The sequence below is a fragment of the Rutidosis leptorrhynchoides genome, chromosome 4 (genome assembly GCF_046630445.1).
Source record: "Rutidosis leptorrhynchoides isolate AG116_Rl617_1_P2 chromosome 4, CSIRO_AGI_Rlap_v1, whole genome shotgun sequence".
NCBI lineage: Eukaryota > Viridiplantae > Streptophyta > Magnoliopsida > Asterales > Asteraceae > Rutidosis > Rutidosis leptorrhynchoides.
The window spans coordinates 396,353,011-396,374,321 of record NC_092336.1 but is presented as its reverse complement, the minus strand read 5'-3'; the positions used below and the strand labels follow the sequence as shown (position 1 = coordinate 396,374,321).

Here is a 21,311-nt window from a genome sequence, read left to right as displayed (position 1 = left end):
ATTGGGACCCGGTGATTGACAAGTTTTAAAAAGGTTATCAGAGTGGAAAATGAAAACGTTGTCTTATGGTGGTCGATTGGTTCTTCTAAAATCGATTCTTAGTAGTCTCTCATTGTATTACTTCTCGCTCTTTCGTGCCTCGTCTTGTGTTCTTAAATTACTTGAGAGTGTGAGAAGTAATGTTTTTGGGGTGGGGATCTAGCGAGTTCAAAAATTCTTTGGGTTAAATGAGACATGACACTTATACCTTACGAGGAAGGGGGACTAAATATTGGGTATCTAAAATGCAAAAATCTTGCTCATTTGGGCAAATGGTGGTGGAGGTTTAAAACCGAAACCATATGTTTGTGGAACAATATTATTCGAAATATTTATGGAATTCACGGCGGCTTACGGCCGAAAGGTGAGCTTGCTCATCATCCGACCATGGGTGTTTTGAATATTATTGTTTTTGCAGGTCATCAAATCGACACAATGCAAATTTCTCTCAGAAATTCGTTCAAGAAATCCATTGGAGACGGAAGAACAACATCGTTTTGGAAGGATACGTGGTGTGGGACAGAATGCTTCATGAACAGTTTTCCAAGACTATTTAGGTTAGAAAGCAACAGTGAGGCAACTATTCGTGATCGGGTTAATCTCGGGTCAAATAGTTCGGTTCAAATCAGCTGGGAATGGCTGCGTGATCCTACGGGGAGAACAAGAAGTAAGCTGGAAGAAATCTCTAATCTAATTCGGTCCATATCTTTCGATTTCAATGCGTTTGAGGTGTGGAGCTGGTCATTTTCGAGTAATGGGGTATTCACTATTAAATGTCTTTCTTCTCTTATCAATAAATGCTTATAGAATAACTCATCTATTACCGTGCATAAAACTTTAAGAAATAACCTTGTTCCTAAAAAATTGGAAGTCTTTGTTTGGTGAGCTCTAAAAAAAGGATTCTGATTCGTGTTGAAATTGAAAAAAGGGGCATAACCTTCATTCTATCCGATGTCCCGTTTGTGATGATGGTATCGAATCGGTAGAACACTCGTTAATCCTATGTAAATTTTCTCTAGACATTTGGACTCGTGTTTTCAAGTGGTGGAATCTAGGTAATTTCTCAAATGAAAGTATCGTCGAAATTGTTTGTGGAAAGTCACCTTGTAATATGTCTTCTCATGGTTCAAAAATTTGGCAAGCCGTGGAGTGGGTATGCATCTATTTTCTTTGGAAGAATCGGAATATGGTAGTCTTTCATAACAAAGGTTGGTGTGCACTGGTAACTTTGAATGAAATTCAAGTGAAATCGTTCGAAAGGATCTCGAGTCGGCTCAAAGGTCTGAGTATTGATTGGCACGTTTGGTTAATGAATCCATCTCATTATTTGGATAAATAAGTCTGGTTGTAGTTAGTGTTGGATGCAATCTCTTCTCCTCATTTGTACTCTATGTGTGTTAGTTTTTCGTTGGGCTAAGATGGCAAATGTGTAGCCACTACCTGTTCGTGTATGTACTTGGTTCGTGTTCATATTTTTATATAAGTTTTTTTTGCTTTTCCAAAAAAAAAAAAAAATTGTGGATATTATGACAAATATAATTAATAGTTGATTGAAAAAATAATACTAAAATATTATTAAACACCCACTGTAGAAATAACATGTCGTCGTCTTGCAAAACTCATGCCATAACGCCCCAAATATAGCCTATTTAAGGCGTTGTAGCTGTGCGACATAAGACCCCACACCAATTAAATGGTCCATAACTTATGGTATTATGAAACAAACATGTAAGTTATTAATTTTACGTTGGAAATAAAAAAGTTAAACCTCATAACTTCATTGTTAATAGATTACCGGTGAAAACTTTTTAGAGGAGAAACCTCACACATTTCACACGAATTTTTCACGAATAATTACATATGTCAACCTATAGACTCAAACTCTCTACTGCTTGATTGAAAGACTTCCTCGATGGCGCTAAGTCAATGGCTATTTGTTAAAGTAAACAAAACTTTTAAAATGTTAAATAAGAAGTGATTAACTGTTGCAATACTAATTCAGTTGACGTCTTAGATCACCTATAGTGAACATTAACTATTAGAGGTGGTGTCTTTACAACATGAAAATGCCTACAATGGGACGATGTAGAGTGTCATTCATCGGGCATATAAGTAACTAGAGTGAGTGTATAGTTACTTAGTGGCTTTTTTGACGTGTTTAACATTCCAAGCATAACTTTTAAGTGTGGAAGTGTTTGTGTTTGTTAATGCAATATGTGAAGAATGTAAAGTACAACAAACATAAGGGTTTATAGTGGTTGGGGATGATGTTAACTAATCCTCATTAATCCACTTTTCGACACATCATGTCGAGAGTTTAGCTTCAATAAGCTCTTCTTCAAATCCAGTGGAGTTCCGATTACATCACTTGTTCTTTAATAAGCAACAACATCAATTTGTTGGTCTCATTAAAAAGATTAAGGCTTACTTAGTTAACTCATATCTCTATTGAGATACAGATTGTTCTCACCAAAAGAACAATCAATTATCTAAGTCCCTTTATGGAAATTAGTTACCTAAGTAAGTTGGTATTCTTATTACAAGAACTAAGCCGCTAATTTGATCACTACAAGTTAGAAGCTCATACTCACACACAAGGTTATTACAAGTGATGATATATGCTACTTCTTGGATTAATTCAAAGAAGTACCTTACAATGCAAACTAGCTTATGACGAGAATTAAATTCTTAGTTTACATTAATTATGTCTTGGATACAAGATAAAATGTCCCTCTAGTTAATCACATATCTTCGAATATAAATAGAATCACAATGTGATCTTTCCCTATAAGTTAGGAGATACAGGAAGATTCATTGTACCTAGCTACTTGCAAGATGTACAAATTAGCAATGCTTTGGCAGATTTGGGAGCCACTGTGAACTTAATGCCTTAATCACTTTTTAAAAAGTTAGAAATAAAAGATCTAAAACCTACAAGAATGACTATCCAACTCGCGGATAGATTAGTTATACTCTTCTTTGGAATTTCTGAGGATGTCCAAGTCAGAGTGGATAAGTTTGCATTCCCTGTTGAATTCGTCATCATGGATATCGAGGAGGACCCCAAAGTTGTAACATCCCGCCTTTTTCCATTTACCTTCTGTTATGTTATTTTAAAGTCCGTTATATAATTATGACATCTTCCGTTAATACGCGTTTCAAATTATCTCGTTTAGGTAATTCACGCACCCGATTCAAACTTGAGGGACTAAACTCGCCAAGATACCAAACATTTGACTAGGTCAAATGGTCAAGCCTTTCTCATCCATTCATTCATCACCTCCCTCTCTAATACTTCCATTCTTTTTCTATCAAGCAACCAAACAAAGAATCATCATCTATTTTGAATCTAGCAAGCATCAACTAAAAAAAATTACATATTTGGAATCCTTGCATCTTCCTCTTCGAATCCATACCGATTACATCTCATTTGGGTAACTTTCTAAAAATACTAGATTTTGTGTTCTTGATAATTTTGACTTATAAAAGTGTTAATTAGTGTCTATGGCTCAAGTATAACATGAATATGTAATTTATATGTTTGATCTTGTTATTTTAAGTAACTAGCATGAACTTGAAAGTTGGTGTGTTTGATTTTGTGATTTGATTGCTTGAATATTGTTAAATGTTAAAAGTTCATGTATTAAATGTGTTACTAGCATCACTAGCTTCATTTTGATGTGTAGGTTGATTAAGGAAACTTCATTAACTTGATTATTGTTTTGGTGATTTGGGTTAGGGTTTAATAGGCTTGATTATGAACTTTGATGCATTAAATGCTATGAAATGTTGTTGAGAAGTGTTTAGTTGCAATGTGTGTTTAATTACCTTCGAAACGGCATATCATGCATGTAAATTGGTTGCCCGAATCATGAAACGCATTTAATGAACTTGAATGTAATAAATGGTGAGCATTTAATGTGATTTTGGTTGTTGTAAATGTTAAATTGATTGATGAAATATGTTTAGTTATTTTCCTCGTCAAAATACCTTTCCGATGATATAAGATACATGTTTTGATTGTTTGCGGATCATAAATTGTGATTGTTTGAAGCTTGGTTCGTGCACTTGTGTGTTTTCAGCAAAACAGGGTCTGTGCACTAATCTGGACGCCGTCCAGATTCTTGGACGCTGTCCAGGCCTTCACATCTGGACGCCATCCAGCCAATCTGGACGCCGTCCAGATGAACTACCAGGTTCTGATTTGGTTGGCCGTTTACCATTTAATTATAACTATGCTACGCACCTCCGATTCACATGTAACTTGTTCTAACATGCTCATATATGATTAAAAACCTCAAAAAAATAGTTCGGGACCCGACCCGAGCGTGTTGACTTTTTCGTTGACTTTGACTTGACCAAAGTTGATTTTCGTTTAAACTTAACCAAATACTTATGCAATCATCCTAACATGCTTTTATATTTGAATCATGCATGAAACTTGGCAACGTGATTCACATGCTATATGTAATCGAGTCGTAACGAGCCATAGGACTAATTGAACAACTTTGACCAATTGTGTTTACCATTATTGATACGACCTACTTGTTTAGGTCAAGACTAGCATTCGTTCTTGCACACGTTTACTTGCGAAGTACTTTTATACGCTTGCACTCAAGGTGAGATCATAGTCCCACTTTTACTCTTTTATACTTATATGTGGGATGAGAAAACATAAACGATTTATACTTTTATACTTTGAACACAAATACGAAAGCAAAGATACATACGATTTAGAACAAAAATCCTCAAGTCTAATTATCATCAGTTACACTTGTAGGGTGTAAGCGTGAACTTATGTTGTGTGGCCATACGGGTTTAACGAACCCTCATTCGGACGGTTCGCTACCGTTAGCGAATGAAATATAATTTTATCGGAATAGTGTAGGTTCTAACACTATATGCAGAGGTAAGATTCAGTTAAGCTTTGATAATTGGATGCTCGTGATACAAACACATCTTTTGAGATGTATACGCTAGATAATCGGTTTATACTAAATCTTGTGGTTCAAAACATACTTTATACATACACCTATGATTTCACCAATGTTTTCGTTGACAGATTTTCTATGTTTTTCTCAGGTCCTTGAATACTAGGTGATACATGCTTTCGCACTATACTTTTTGATACTTGCTTGGATGTCGAGTATACATGCATACGTGGAGCGTCTTTTGACTTATTCTTAAATTGTGTCGCATATGTTTCAATTGTACTTTAAACATTGTAATGTAACTAGTTGTCGAACTACTTTGTAAACCTTGAAACATCCTTACGTTTGAAATGAATGAGACATACTTTTGGTCAAACGTTGTTTTAAAGACTTATGACCACGTAATGGGACCTAACATAGGCGGCGTCGTCAATGACGATTAAGTCGAGTCGCTACAGATGGTATCAGAGCATTGGTTGTAGGGATTTAGAGTTCATTGGTGTCAACCCCAAGTCGTAGGGTACATTAGTGAGTCTAGACTACAACCGGCATATAGACCTGAAGTAGGAATTACTTGACTACTTGTGCATTTATACTTGAACTCTTCTATTCATATCTAACTTTTATCCCATCTTAATCTCACGTTGTTTAATTTGATTGACACGCCACCTTGACTTAGTGAAATAATGTCGAATGCACATATGAATTAGGGTAATATAATTTCCGGGATTATATTACGGTGACTCATATGAACGTTCCGACATTATGACATGAAGAATTTAAGGCGAGTCAAGGAAAATTTTCTCCTTATCCTCATTCCATATCACGGTTAGTATTATTGAGAATACTAATCAACGATATTCTTGTGTTATGAAGGAACAATGCCTCCTCGCCATGTCCCACGCAATGACACTCACGAACAAGCTCTTCAACGAATGATAGCCACCGCCGTAGATGCGGCCATGGCCGGTCACTCTTCCAACAACAACAAAAACTACAACAACAACAACAATGGAGCCGGTAACTCAAACGAGGGATGCTCCTACAAAGCTTTCATGGGGTGCAAACCTCATACTTTTGATGGGACCGGAGGACCGGTTGCTCTCACTCGATGGTTTGAGCAAACGGAAGCCGTTTTTAGCGTAAGCGGTTTCCGAGACCAAGACAAGGTTAAATATTCCACCCACACTTTTGCCGATATCGCTCTCACGTGGTGGAACACGTATGTACAATCGGTGGGGTACCGATGAAGCCCACGCTCTCTCTTGGCCCGATTTAAAAGAAAAGATGATCACCGAATACTTTCCGCGCGAGAAAACCCGAAAGCTCGAACAAGAGCTAAGAACTCTAAAAGCGGTCGGAAACGAACTTAAGGCTTATAATCAACGATTCACCGAGCTATCTTTGATGTGCCCAAACCTCGTGAACCCCGAGTCGCTAAGGGTTGAACTTTACATGGATGGTCTTTGATAATGCTAAAAACGAACATATATTTCATAGCATTATCCCTCAAGAAAGACAAGCTTTTAGTTGCAATTGTTCTATTTACAAGTGATATTCGTTTAAATAATAAAAGGTGAAGACAAAAGACAGATTCGACGAATTGAAGATGCAAACGACCAAAAAGCTCAAAAGTACAAAGTACAATCAAAGAGGTTCCAATTATTGATAAGAAACGTCTCAGAATTACAAGAGTACAAGATTCAAAACGCAAAGTACAAGATATTAAATTGTACGCAAGGACGTTCGAAAATTCGGAACCGGGACCAGAGTCAACTCTCAACGCTCGACGCAACGGACTAAAAATTACAAGTCAATGGAGTACAAGAATATAATATAATATATATATAATTAAATTTAATTATATATATTATATTATATAATAAATAAATAAGCAGCCCACGTTTTTAAAGACTTTTGAGCCTCCCCAGCTGGCCATGCGATCGCATGGCCTTGAAGGGCAAAGCCCATGCGATCGCATGAGGCCCTTTTCCAGCCCACAACCCTATAAATTCACGTGTTTGGTTCATCATAATCATAAATCCATCTCTCTATCTCACATACGGTATATATATATATATATATATATATATATATATATATATATAATTTTAATTTTAATTTTAATTTTAATTTTAATAATAAGGGTATGTTAGCGAATGTTGTAAGGGTGTAAGTCGAAATTCTGTCCGTGTAACGCTACGCTATTTTTAATCATTGTAATTTATGTTCAACCTTTTTACATTAATGTCTCGTAGCTAAGTTATTATTATGCTTATTTAAGCCGAAGTAATCATGATGTTGGGCTAATTACTAAAATTGGGTAATTGGACTTTGTACCATAATTGGGGTTTGGACAAAAAGAACCACACTTGTGAAAATTAGACTATGGGCTATTAATGGGCTTTATATTTGTTTAACTAAATGATAGTTTGTTAATTTTAATATAAAGATTTACAATTGGACGTACCTATAAATAACCACATACACTCGATCGGACACGATGGGCGGGATATTTATATGTACGAATAATCGTTCATTTAACCGGACACAGGAATGGATTAATAGTCTATGGAATTATTAAAACAGGGGTGAAATTATGTACAAGGACACTTGGCATAATTGATAACAAAGTATTAAAACCTTGGGTTACACGCAGTCGATATCCTGGTGTAATTATTAAACAAAGTATTAAGATCTTGTTTCAGTTTAAGTCCCCAATTAGTTGGAATATTTGACTTCGGGTATAAGGATAATTTGACGAGGACACTCGCACTTTATATTTATGACTGATGGACTGTTATGGACAAAAACCAGACGGACATATTAAATAATCCAGGACAAAGGACAATTAACCCATGGGCATAAAACTAAAAATCAACACGTCAAACATCATGATTACGGAAGTTTAAATAAGCATAATTCCTTTATTTTCATATTTAATTGCACTTCTAATTATCGCACTTTTATTTATTGTCATTGTATTTAATTGAACTTTTAATTATCGTACGTTTTAATTATCGCAAGTTTATTTTATCGCACTTTTACTTATTGCAATTTCATTATCGTTATTTACTTTACGCTTTAAATTAAGTCTTTTATTTATTTAATATTTTACATTAGGTTTTAACTGCGACTAAAGTTTTAAAAATCGACAAACCGGTCATTAATCGGTAAAAACCCCCCTTTATAATAATAATATTACTTATATATATTTGTATTTTTATAAATTAAAACTAATATAGCGTTAAGCTTTGTTTAAAAGATTTTCCCTGTGGAACGAACCGGACTTACTAAAAACTACACTACTGTACGATTAGGTACACTGCCTATAAGTGTTGTAGCAAGGTTTAGTTATATCCGTTCTATAAATAAATAAATATCTTGTGTAAAATTGTATCATATTTAATAGTTTTTCCTAGTAAATTTAAGCTATTTCATATACACCTCTACGCACATCAAGTATTTTTGGCGCCGCTGCCGGGGAACATATCTGCTTAAACGCCGGAAGCGCAACACTAATATATAAAAAAAAAGATTTTTAATTTTTAGTTTACTTTTATAAAAAAAATACGCTTTTGTAAAAATACGTTTTAAATATTCTAAAATATATAAAAAAGTATAAATATTTTTAAGAGTTTGTTAAATATTTAAGTTCTATAAAAGTTTATTTATCTTTATTTTATAAAAATATAAATTTTATTTAATTTATATATATATATTATATAATTATATAAAACTGCAAAACAGAAAAAAATAAAATAAAAACTCTCACGGCCTGGTACTGTAGCAGCCCAGACCGTGGCCCAAAATCCTGGCTCATGCGATCGCATGAGTCCGAAGGCAATTTCTCATGCGATCGCATGAGAGTGTCTGACACGCCAGTTAACCCTAAAAACTGCAATCATTACGGGTTATTATTATTATTATTATTTAATTTAAAACCCTAATTAGGTTTTTAATATTTAATTAGCTAGTTTAGATTTTAATTATTTTATATATTTAGTTTATTTAGTTTTTATAATTTATAAAATTAATAGTTTTATAAAATAAATAATATAAAAATAATATTTTTATAAAAATTGTACTTTTTACAAATTTTAGTATATTTTTATATTTTGTCTCTTTTTATTTGTTTTTAGCGTAATATTTGTATTTTTCGCTCGTTTTTAGTTTTTAAGATATAGTTTTTGCCTTAGTTATTTTTATTTTTCTAGATTTTTAGGCTTTGCCGTAAAATCCCTTAAGTGCTTTTTCTTTAGACTAAGATTTAGGTGCTCTAGAATTTTGCGACACCGTTCTAAGTTTTTAGTACCTTTTTAAGTTATTGCCATTTGGGATATAGTTTTACTTTTAAGTTTTAATATTTTTAGACGCAATTTTTAATTCTTAGTTTTAGTTCCTTTTTAAGTTTCAACGAGCTACTTTCTTATTTTTATTTTTCGACGCCTTTTACCTATGTATCAATTATCACTTCAATTAGTAATCTCAATTTGCAATTTTAATTTTAAGTTAGTGATAATAATAAGGTTGGGTTAGTCGAGTGTTTTAAAGTTTTATAAGTCACTCTTTTTCTTTCTTATTTCTCCAATTTTAATACCGACGCGCTCTTTTTCTTTCTTATTTCTCGCCATCCTAGTTTTTAGGACATAGAATTTTTCTACTTCTTCTCTAAATTTCTTTAAATTACGAAAAATTATTTTAAGCGGTTAAATTGATAGACATCAAAATTTTCTGGTTCGTAGTAATAGTTGGATTTGTACGTGGACCGGGTTATTGGAGCCAAACAGTACTCAATTATATTGAGACCAAACGAATCCTGCCCCTCTGCTGCATCTTTTGGCTATTCGAAACGTGGGCAAAATCAGAAAAGTCTATTAATTGGATAACTTATATAATTTTTCTTTCTTTTTAAAAACTAATAGGATATTCAGTGAATGCACCGAGCAAAACGTTCACCACCTTTTGTACGTTCACCACCTGTAACTCGATCAAGACATCTAGCAAATATTGTCTCCGTTGATTTTTCTTTAGAATCGTCATCCAGTCGACCAAGTACTCCAATTCAAATTTCCGATAATCCATTTTTTGAACCCGACCTCACAATTGAGAATCCGGAGAATATTCAGGGACGATTCATAGATCCTGAACCACTAATTTTTCCTCCGGAACCACCAATCATCCAAACAGAGATTGTTGAGGAACGAACCATTAAATCAGAATCCTCTAGTGATTCAGATTCAACAAACTCAATCATGGAGAATCTGGAACCTTTAAGTATGGAAGACCGAATGAGAGCTAAACGCACTGGCCAAGGTCACGCAATTACTCATCCATACATTAATGCGCCAGATTATGAAATCAAAGGACAAATCCTACACATGGTGACTAATCAATGCCAATTTAGTGGTGCGCCGAAGGAAGATCCAAATGAACATCTTCGTACCTTTAATAGGATCTGCACTCTATTTAAAATAAGAAAAGTTGAAGATGAACAGATATATCTCATGTTATTTCCCTGGACTTTAAAAGGAGAACCCAAAGATTGGTTGGAATCATTACCTGAAGGGGCGATTGATACATGGGACGTTTTAGTTGAAAAATTTCTTAAACAATTCTTTCCGGCATCTAAAGCAGTAAGACTTCAAGGAGAAATTGTTACATTCACACAAAAGCCAAATGAAACTCTATATGAGGCATGGACCAGATTTGGAAAGTTATTGAGAGGATGTCCGCAACATGGTTTAGACACCTGTCAAATAGTACAAATATTCTACCAAGGATGCGACATCACTACAAGGAAAGACATAGACATAGCAGCTGGTGGTTCCATTATGAAGAAAACAGAAACTGATGCTTACAAAATTATTGATAACACTGCTTCCCACTCACATGAGTGGCACCAAGAAAAAGATATCGTTAGATCATCTAAAGCAGCTAGAGCCGATTCTAGCCATGACTTAGATTCCATTTCCGCAAAGATAGATGCTGTCGAGAGACGAATGGAAAAGATGACTAAGGATATTCACTCAATACGAATTAGTTGTGAGCAGTGTGGAGGACCACATTTGACAAAAGATTGTCTCAGTATTGAACTAACAATGGAACAAAGAGAGAATGTTTCATACATAAACCAAAGGCCTGGAAATAATTATCAGAATAATTATCAACCGCCAAGACCAATTTACAATCAAAACCAGAATTATAACCGAAATGTTCCATACAACAACCAACAAGGTCCTAGTAATCAACAAGTATCCAATAATACTTACAACCAGCAAAGACCTAATTTTCAAAACAAACCACCACAAACCGATGATAAAAAGCCGAATTTAGAAGATATGATGACGAAGCTAGTTGAATCTCAAACACAGTTTTTCACATCTCAGAAACAAACGAATGAACAAAATGCTCAAGCATTTAGAAATCAACAAGCTTCTATTCAAAATCTGGAACAAGAAGTAAGTAATCTAGCAAGGTTAATAGGTGAAAGAAAACCGGGAAGTCTACCTAGTGATACAAATGCTAACCCCCGGAATGAAACAGCTAAAGCTATTACCACAAGAAGTGGTATTACACTTAAACCACCTGAAATACCTGTAAATTCTGATGAAACTATTCCTACTCCACAAGAACCACAACCTGAACAAGATAAAGAAAAAGAACCGGTAGTTGAAAAGGTTAATGAAGATAACACAGTTAAAGCTAAACCTTATGTTAAACCATACCAACCACCACTTCCTTACCCGAGTAAAATGAGAAAAGAGAGACTCGAAGCCGAGCAATCCAAATTCTTGGATATGTTTAAACAGATAAATGTAAATCTTCCTTTCATTGATGTGATTTCAGGAATGCCTAGATATGCTAAATTTCTGAAAGATCTAATCTCGAATAGAAAGAAAATGGAAGAACTCTCGGCTGTTACTATGAATGCTAATTGTTCTGCAGTGCTGTTGAATAAAATACCAGAAAAACTATCAGATCCAGAAAGTTTCACAATTCCATGTTTTCTGGGAAGTCTTAGTTCAATAGAAGCATTGGCAGACTTAGGTGCTAGTATAAATTTAATGCCGTATTCACTATACACTAAACTAGACCTTGGAGAATTGAAACCAACACGAATAAGCATACAACTAGCCGATCGATCAGTAAAATATCCTAGAGGGATAATGGAAAACATGCTAGTTAAAGTTGGTACTTTAGTATTTCCAGTAGATTTTGTTGTTCTGGACATGGAAGAAGATTCTCAAGTTCCTCTCATATTAGGAAGACCATTTTTAAACACGGCTAAAGCAATGATAGACGTGTTTGGTAAGAAACTAACCCTAAGTATAGAGGACGAGAGTGTTACCTTTTTAGTTGATAGAGCAATGCAACAACCGCAATCTGCAGATGATACATGTTACTATATTCAAACTATAGAATCACATGCAGAATTGTTAGAAGAATTTCCAGAATTACAAGGAACAGGAGAATGTTCTTTAGGAGAAGGTACTGAACCAATTGATGAAACTGAAATGTTAGCTACACTAATGGCTAATGGATATGAACCAACAACAGAAGAAATTCAAATGTTAAAAGAAGAAGACAGATATCGATACAAATCATCAATAGAAGAACCACCGACATTAGAGTTAAAGCCACTTCCAAACCATTTGGAATACGCTTATTTACATGGTGAATCTGAATTACCTGTAATAATATCGTCTTCTCTTACTGAAAATGAAAAATCTCAACTCATTTATGTGCTAAAAGCTCATAAACCAGCTATTAAATGGAAGATTCATGATATTAAAGGAATAAGTCCTTCGTATTGCACACATAAAATCCTTATGGAAGAATGTTATAAAACGTATGTGCAACGCCAACGAAGACTAAATCCTAATATGCAAGATGTTGTTAAGAAAGAAATTATTAAACTGCTTGATGCAGGTTTAATTTATCCAATCTCTGATAGTCCATGGGTAACCCCAGTTCAATGCGTGCCTAAGAAGGGTGGCATGACTGTCATTACAAATGAGAAAAATGAGCTTATTCCTACTAGGACTGTAACAGGATGGCATATTTATATTGATTATAGAAAATTAAATGACGCCACCAGAAAAGATCACTTTCCCTTACCTTTCATTGATCAAATGTTGGAAAGATTAGCCGAAAATAGTTACTATTGTTTTCTTGATGATTTTTCCGGATATTTTCAAATTCCAATAGCACCCGAGGACCAAGAGAAAACCACATTCACGTGCCCTTATGGTACTTTTGCTTATAAACGCATGCCATTTGGACTTTGCAACGCCCCTGCAACCTTTCAAAGGTGCATGATGGCGATTTTTCACGACATGATAGAAGAATGCATGGAAGTTTTCATGGATGACTTTTCAGTCTTCGGTGATACATTTGAATCATGTCTAGTTAATCTTGAACGAATGCTTATTAGATGCGAACAATCAAATCTAGTACTTAATTGGGAGAAATGCAATTTCATGGTTAAAGAAGGCATCGTTCTTGGACATAAAATTTCAAAGGAAGGAATTGAAGTGGATATAGCTAAAGTAGATGTAATTGCTAAACTTCCACATCCCACCAATGTTAGAGGAGTTAGGAGTTTTCTAGGGCATGCCAGTTTTTACCGACGTTTCATAAAAGATTTTTCTAAAATTGCCACTCCTATGAATAAACTCCTAGAAAAGGATGCTCCATTCATCTTTTCAGATGAATGCATCAAATCTTTTAATATTCTTAAAGAAAAACTCACTAATGCACCGATTATGATAACTCCAAATTGAAATCTACCATTTGAACTTATGTGCGATGCAAGTGATTTTGCAATGGAAGCCGTTTTAGGACAAAGGATTGAAAAACGATTTCAACCTATTTATTATGCTAGTAAGACGTTACAAGGAGCACAAACAAATTACACAACTACTGAAAAATAACTCCTTGCTATTGTCTTTGCTTTTGACAAATTTCGTTCATATCTCGTTCTAGCTAAAACAGTGGTCTATACCGACCATTCTGCTCTTAGATACCTATTTTCGAAACAAGATGCTAAACCAAGATTAATCCGTTGGATCTTACTCTTACAAGAGTTCGATATTGAAATCCGAGACAAAAAGGGAGCAAAAAATCTCGCCGCTGATCATCTTTCTCGTCTTGAAAATCCCGAATTAGAAGTTCTAAATGAATCGGCCATACAAGACAACTTTCCTGATGAATATCTATTGAAGATAGATTATAATGAAATTCCATGGTTTGCAGACTATGCAAACTACTTAGTATGTGGATTCCTTGAAAAAGGATTGTCGTACCAAAAATGAAAGAAATTCTTTAGTGATATAAAACACTATTTCTGGGAAGATCCACATTTATTTAAAAGTTGTCCAGATGGAATAATACGCCGATGTGTATTCGGGGAGGAAGCTAGTAAAATCTTAAACCATTGTCACACAGGACCAACAGGAGGGCATTATGGGCCTCAACTAACAGCAAGAATAGTTTACGATGCTGGATTCTATTGGCCTACAATTTACAAAGACGCACACCTTCTTTGCAAATCCTGTGATGCTTGTCAAAGGGCCGGAAAAATAAGTCAACGTGATGAAATGCCACAAAATGTCATTCAAGTATGTGAAATATATGACATTTGGGGTATTGACTTTATTGGTCATTTCCAAAATCTCATAATAATCTATATATTCTCGTAGCCATTGATTATGTATCTAAATGGGCAGAAGCACAAGCTCTCCCAACTAACGATGCACGAGTTGTAGTCAACTTTTTAAAACGTCTTTTTGCAAGGTTTGGAATACCGAAAGCTTTAATAAGTGATCGGGGTACTCATTTCTGTAATAATCAACTTAAGAAAGTTCTCAAAAGATATGGAGTAACTCATAAAATCTCCACTGCTTATCACCCACAAACAAGTGGACAAGTTGAAAATACCAACCGAGCTTTAAAACGTATTCTAGAGAAAACCGTAGGATCAAATCCGAAGGAATGGTCCATTAAATTGGAGGATGCACTCTGGGCTTTTAGAACAGCCTACAAAACTCCAATTGGAACCACACCTTTTAAACTCGTTTACGGAAAAGCATGTCATCTTCCAGTAGAAATTGAACACAAAGCATTTTGGGCTTTGAAGACATGTAATCTTGATTTACATGAAGCTGGACGTCTACGGTTAAGTCAACTAAACGAATTAGAAGAATTAAGACAAGAAGCATACGAAAATTCGTTAATCTATAAGGAAAGAACGAAGAAATGGCATGATAAAAGAATCAGAAGTTCAAAAGAATTTAAAGAAGGAGACAGAGTTCTTCTTTTCAATTCACGATTCAAGCTATTTCCTGAAAAATTAAAATCAAGATGGTCTGGACCATTCATAGTTAAAAGAGTTTTCCCATACGGAACAGTAGAATTAATAAATTCAAATGAGATTGAATTTAAGGTTAATGGTCACAGAGTTAAACATTACATAGATAGTCCAATGGAAGTTGACAACGAAGTTAATCACAATTTCAACACCACAGCTAACTAAGTGCGGGGAGAATCAAGTCTTTTAAAGAATAATATGTATTTCTGTTAGAGTTAGATTTTCTGTTTTCGTGTAGTTCTCGAAAATGGAACCCGAATGGTCTTTCCCTAGCAGACCCTAAAGAACTAGTCTTCTCCCCCCATTCTGAATTTTTAATTTTTTTAGGTTTTTCGAAATGAAGACTTCCTGTGAATTAAACCATGGTCTAATACTACACGCTTTGATCACTAAACGTAATAATGACACACTTCCAAATGAATTGGTATCATTAATAAGAGGTAAATTGGACGGAGTAAGAAAAGAATCCAGATGCGAAGATAATAAGTTACAATTTGGTAAAGGAAAATCAAAATCCGCTGCGAAAAGAAGAGCACGACACCTTGAAAGATGTCACAAATGCGGAAAATGGTCACACGAAGGTAAATGTTCAAATAATCAAACCTATTCAAACACTGAATTTGTTACTTTATGCAGAGATGGACCGTTCATATGTTTAGAAGAAAAAACGTTAAATGCTCGAGGTTACGCCTATGTAGCCATGGAAAACCAATTAGTCCGACTATCTTATGAGTGGGCTAGAGCATATCACTAAGAAATCTATTTCACAGGTAAGTTTGTACAGTTTTTATTTTTATTTTTATTTTTATTTTTAACCTTTTGATAATAAACGCTAATTTGTTCGCTATAAAGTATTAAATTGGTATTCGATAAAATTAGAGCTTGCGACCGAAATTATTGATATCATACAAAAATTTATTACATCACTGCGAAATTTAACGTTTATTCTTAAGGTATAAATATCTTTAATCAATCAATCCAAAATATTTCAAAAATTCGTCATGAGTTAAATTAGGTCATGAAACCGAAATTACTTTACCGAAAAGAGGGGCGTATGTTTTTGATAATATTTGATTGATTAAAGTGGGATAAAAGCCAAAAAGATTTTTAATTTTATTTTTACTTTGTTTTTAAAATTAATATTAAAATAATATTGTAAACTTATAAAATTAATATATATATTTAAAATTGTAAATACTTGAAAAATTAATATTTTTAATATAAGTTTGTATGTATAAAAACAAAATTAAATTTAAGTTTGGTGTGAATTTATAATATGAATTTTTAATTTTATGCATTTTAAATTTAAGTTTGGTGTGAATTTAAAAACAAAAATTTACTTTATTTCAATAAGTCAAAAATATGATTTTTAAAATTCATCGTGAGTTGAAGACTAGGTCTTTGAACCGAAATTGCTTTACCAGAGGGAGGAACGAGAGCTTTTATTATCATTATTTTTAATCTTATTGAATTAAAGTATGCCAAAAACATTTAAAAAACTCAAAAATCTTTACTTTTTAAAACCGCGTTTAAAAAGTGACAAATTTTAAAATTTTGTTGAGGGACAGACTAGGACATCGATCCGAAATGCCCTCATCCTAAACAGAAACAAATTTTTAAAATTTTATTAATAATATGTTTTATAAAGTTTAAGGTTATATAAAAAAAAAACACACTGAAAGTACTGTACCCGGGACTCCATGCGATCGCATGGAGTTTGCCCTTTGCATCCATGCGATCGCATAAGGAGAGAAATCTGGCCAGGATCAAAAACTTCCAGCGAGTTTGTCTTCCTCACCACACAACACACACATACACGAAACTCTCACAAAATCTCACCAAATTTCATCATTTTTCCACCTTAATTCGTCAAATTTTTTGCTCTAGTCATGCCTAGATTCTCATTCTTCAGCAAAAAGGTAAAAATTACACTCCTAAACTCTATAAATTTCTAGTTTTTGTGATAATTACCAATATTTTACCTAATGCAATTTTGTTAATTTCTAGTGTAATTAGTGTTAAATTTTTACTATTTTATGCATGTATAACCTAGATTGATGCTATTTAACATGATTTGAAGCCAAAAACTTCAAAATTTTTAGAAATCTAGGGTTTGTGTTCTTGAGCAATTTGGGGTTTTTTTTATATAAACAGGTTATAGCCGATTTTTGTCATGAATTATTGCTAAATTGAGTAGTGTAACATGTTTAGGTAGTTAAATAATCCAAACATTGATCCTAAACATGATTTTTAAAGATTAAAGAGGACTTTTTAGGTACAAAATTTATGAACTTGATTAATTTGATATATTTGCCATTTTAGACTTGTTTAATTATTAGTAATGACTATTTTGACATGTTATTTGAGTTAAATGCTTATGAACTTTGTCTACATTTTCATATGTGCTTATTTGGAAAAGTATAGAATTGTAAAAATTGTGAAAATGTGTATAAGTTTAATTTTGATTTAACATGTTATTGTGATTGTTTTAAATTGTTATTTTGCTAACACTAATGCATACTTGGATGCACAAATTTTGTGTTTAATGTGTTTTGCAGAAAGCCGATACTGGAGGTTCAGGAGCATCATCATCTAGACAGCCTGCTCCAGCTCCAGAACCAGAACCAGAAATGCAACACGAGCCAGAACCCGAACAAGAACCACAACAGGAACCACAACAACAGCCTGATCAACACGTACCTTATTATGATCCGGTACAGTTTGTTAATGAATTCATAGTATTCCCGATGAGGCCGCCAGTAGAATACCCAACGATTCCTGAGCACACTTTGCATCCTAATCTGAGATTTGATAGAAGATGGAGAGATTACGAGACATATCAAAGGAACAAATTCAGATTGGTAACTAAAAATCTAGAGGTGCCAAGGGTAATCGATTGGGATCCTTTGGAAAGAGTTCAGCTAGCTAATAGAGTCAGACTGCTACTGATTCAGAGGTACGGGAACTCTTCTTTTACAGATTGGGAACGTCTTTTCAATATTCGTAGACCTGTATATAAGGAATGGTGTGTTGAGCTCATGAGTACTGTATCACTTGATACAAATATAGTTAGAATAGATGATAGAAGATTTCTTAGGTTTATCCTTGGCGGTAGGATGTACAGAATGTCCATGCTGGACATGGCCAGGGCTTTACAGATATATACTCCTGGTGAGTTGCTACTACCCGATTGTACAAATTTGATTCATTATGGTGAAAGGGTAGATAGCAACTTTGACGCTGACGCCATTTGGAGGCGTATGTCACATTTTGATGGTTTTACACGAGCGGGAGGATACTCCTATACATATATTGACAGAGCCGAGCTTCGTATCATTCATAGATTTTTGGCTAACTCGATTACACAAAGAGGTAACAATAAAGAAAAAATAACCTTACATGATTTATTCTACCTAAAGTGTATTCGGGATCCTAGAAGCTTTGTCAATATCCCTTACTGTGTTGGTTTTTATTTATCTAAAATGGTAGAAGGAATGCAGGACGGGAGTATAATAGGAGGAGGTATTTTTGTTACTCTCATTGGAGAGTATTTAGGTGTTGATAGGAACCAAGGGAGTCCATTACAGCTTTGTAGAGAACAGGTTGAGCCTTTAGGATTGAAAGTTTATGTGGGTGCTAAGGTATTGAAAAGTAGATGCAACCAGGCAGTACCCTATGAGGGCCCTCATCCACAGGTAGAAAGGGGCTCAGACGAGGAAATGGAGGAAGCGGAAGACATTAGGGATGTCATTCGAGATGCTATTCTTGACGTCCATGTTCGTATAGATGAGGAATCAATGACGAACGCGGCCAGACATAGTATGTACGAGCAGTGGAACTCCGAGCGAGTATACGAGGATTATAGGTGACGCCAACACGATAGCTGGTTAGTTCATCAGCACCAAATCATGAGCCAGCTATCATATCAGGTACCAAATAACTACGTACCTACTCGACCTGTTCATTTTCCGCCACACAACCCCGACATCCGACCACCCTTTAACCGGTATGACTATAACCAAACCTATCAGAACACCTATAACCAACAATGGAACCCACCTGACGAGATGAACTGGAACCCCTATTCAGACTGATTTAGTTCCATTGGTTATTTGTATGATTTTTATGTTTTTATCTTTTTACTTATTCATATTTAAACTTATGTTATTAGATATATTTATGTAATTTTTATCATTTTTATTATTATTGTGTACTAATATTTCACATTTAGGATTTGAAAGTGGGATATTAAGTCCCATTTCAAATTGCCATGCATGTTTGTATTTGTATGTATGTATATTGTCGATTGTACAAAACAGGGTAAATCAGCGCATTTTCAAAGACTGGCATTAAGTTCAGCAAAAGCTAGTACTTTTGACGACAAAATGAAATACAAATGTGATGTAACAACAAGACGGAATGAACAAATGATGTGAACCATTTATCATTCAGCAAACAAACGCCAATATGTTTGGAAATTTTGGTAAAATTTAATCATTTTTCTACGCTAATCACCCTCAATAATTTAAATTGTTACTGATTTCTTGCAAATGAGGGCATTACAAGATCTTAAGTGTGGGAAGGGGTTAAATTCTTTCGAATTTTTAAAATTTTTAACTTAAACACTTGGTTACCATTAAAAATAAACACTTGGTTACCATTAAAAATACTAGTAACGTAGTAGTTGTATTAGAATCTAGTGCTCTCTGATAACAAAGAACATCCCTAGTCTTATATACTGACTACCCACTTCTAGTAAAAATTTTCAAAATTTTCAATTAAATGAACTCAAAATCATGTTTATACATATTTATGAACGATAAAACTAGGTGTTAACACCGAAATTATTGTTACCTCGGAAAGGACATAAATTGAGAAACAAACCAAAATGTTAGAATTCATTTAAAATGGAATAGAGGAAAATAAAAAGGCAAATAAAAGAAAATAAAAGCCAAGTGTGGAAAAATTTACCAAGTTATTTAAAACATAAGTCACATATTTTTGTAACAAATAATTGAAGATACTTTTGCTTTGGACTAAAATAAAAAGTTTTACCCGATTTACTGTAAGAAAGATGGATCTACACGATGAATCAATTCCATCATTAAAAGAAAGTAAAGTCTTCCGAAAAAGAAACGCGCTTCTTGATTTAGGTCATGAAGTTGTCGTCCAGACCAGCTGTAGGTTGACGAAAAATCTAGAAAATTCATCTCTAAAATCAGCAGGAAATCCACGGACCTCAGCATAAAACGGGGTCGCCAAGTGGTCAGATTTATCCTAACCATGAGAAGGATTTATCTTGTACAATGGAGGGGCAACGTGCAAATTAGCTTGATAAGACTAATGAATCAGATCCCCAGAAAGGATAATCTCCTTTAAAGATCAAAAATCATCTTTTAAGACTGATATTACTCAATCCTAGAGATTGACCTTGCATGTTTGTATTTGTATGTATGTATATTGTCGATTGTACAAAACAGGGTAAATCAGCGCATTTTCAAAGACTGGCATTAAGTTCAGCAAAAGCTAGTACTTTTGACGACAAAATGAAATACAAATGTGATGTAACAACAAGACGGAATGAACAAATGATGTGAACCATTTATCATTCAGCAAACAAACGCCAATATGTTTGGAAATTTTGGTAAAATTTAATCATTTTTCTACGCTAATCACCCTCAATAATTTAAATTGTTACTGATTTCTTGCAAATGAGGGCATTACAAGATCTTAAGTGTGGGAAGGGGTTAAATTCTTTCGAATTTTTAAAATTTTTAACTTAAACACTTGGTTACCATTAAAAATAAACACTTGGTTACCATTAAAAATACTAGTAACGTAGTAGTTGTATTAGAATCTAGTGCTCTCTGATAACAAAGAACATCCCTAGTCTTATATACTGACTACCCACTTCTAGTAAAAATTTTCAAAATTTTCAATTAAATGAACTCAAAATCATGTTTATACAT

At 34.1% G+C, this 21,311-nt stretch overlaps 1 pseudogene; it reads left to right on the top strand.

The window, feature by feature from the left end:
* Window positions 1-234: 234 nt before the first annotated feature.
* Window positions 235-21,311, top strand: part of LOC139841942 (uncharacterized) — a 178,320-nt pseudogene continuing 157,243 nt past the window's right edge.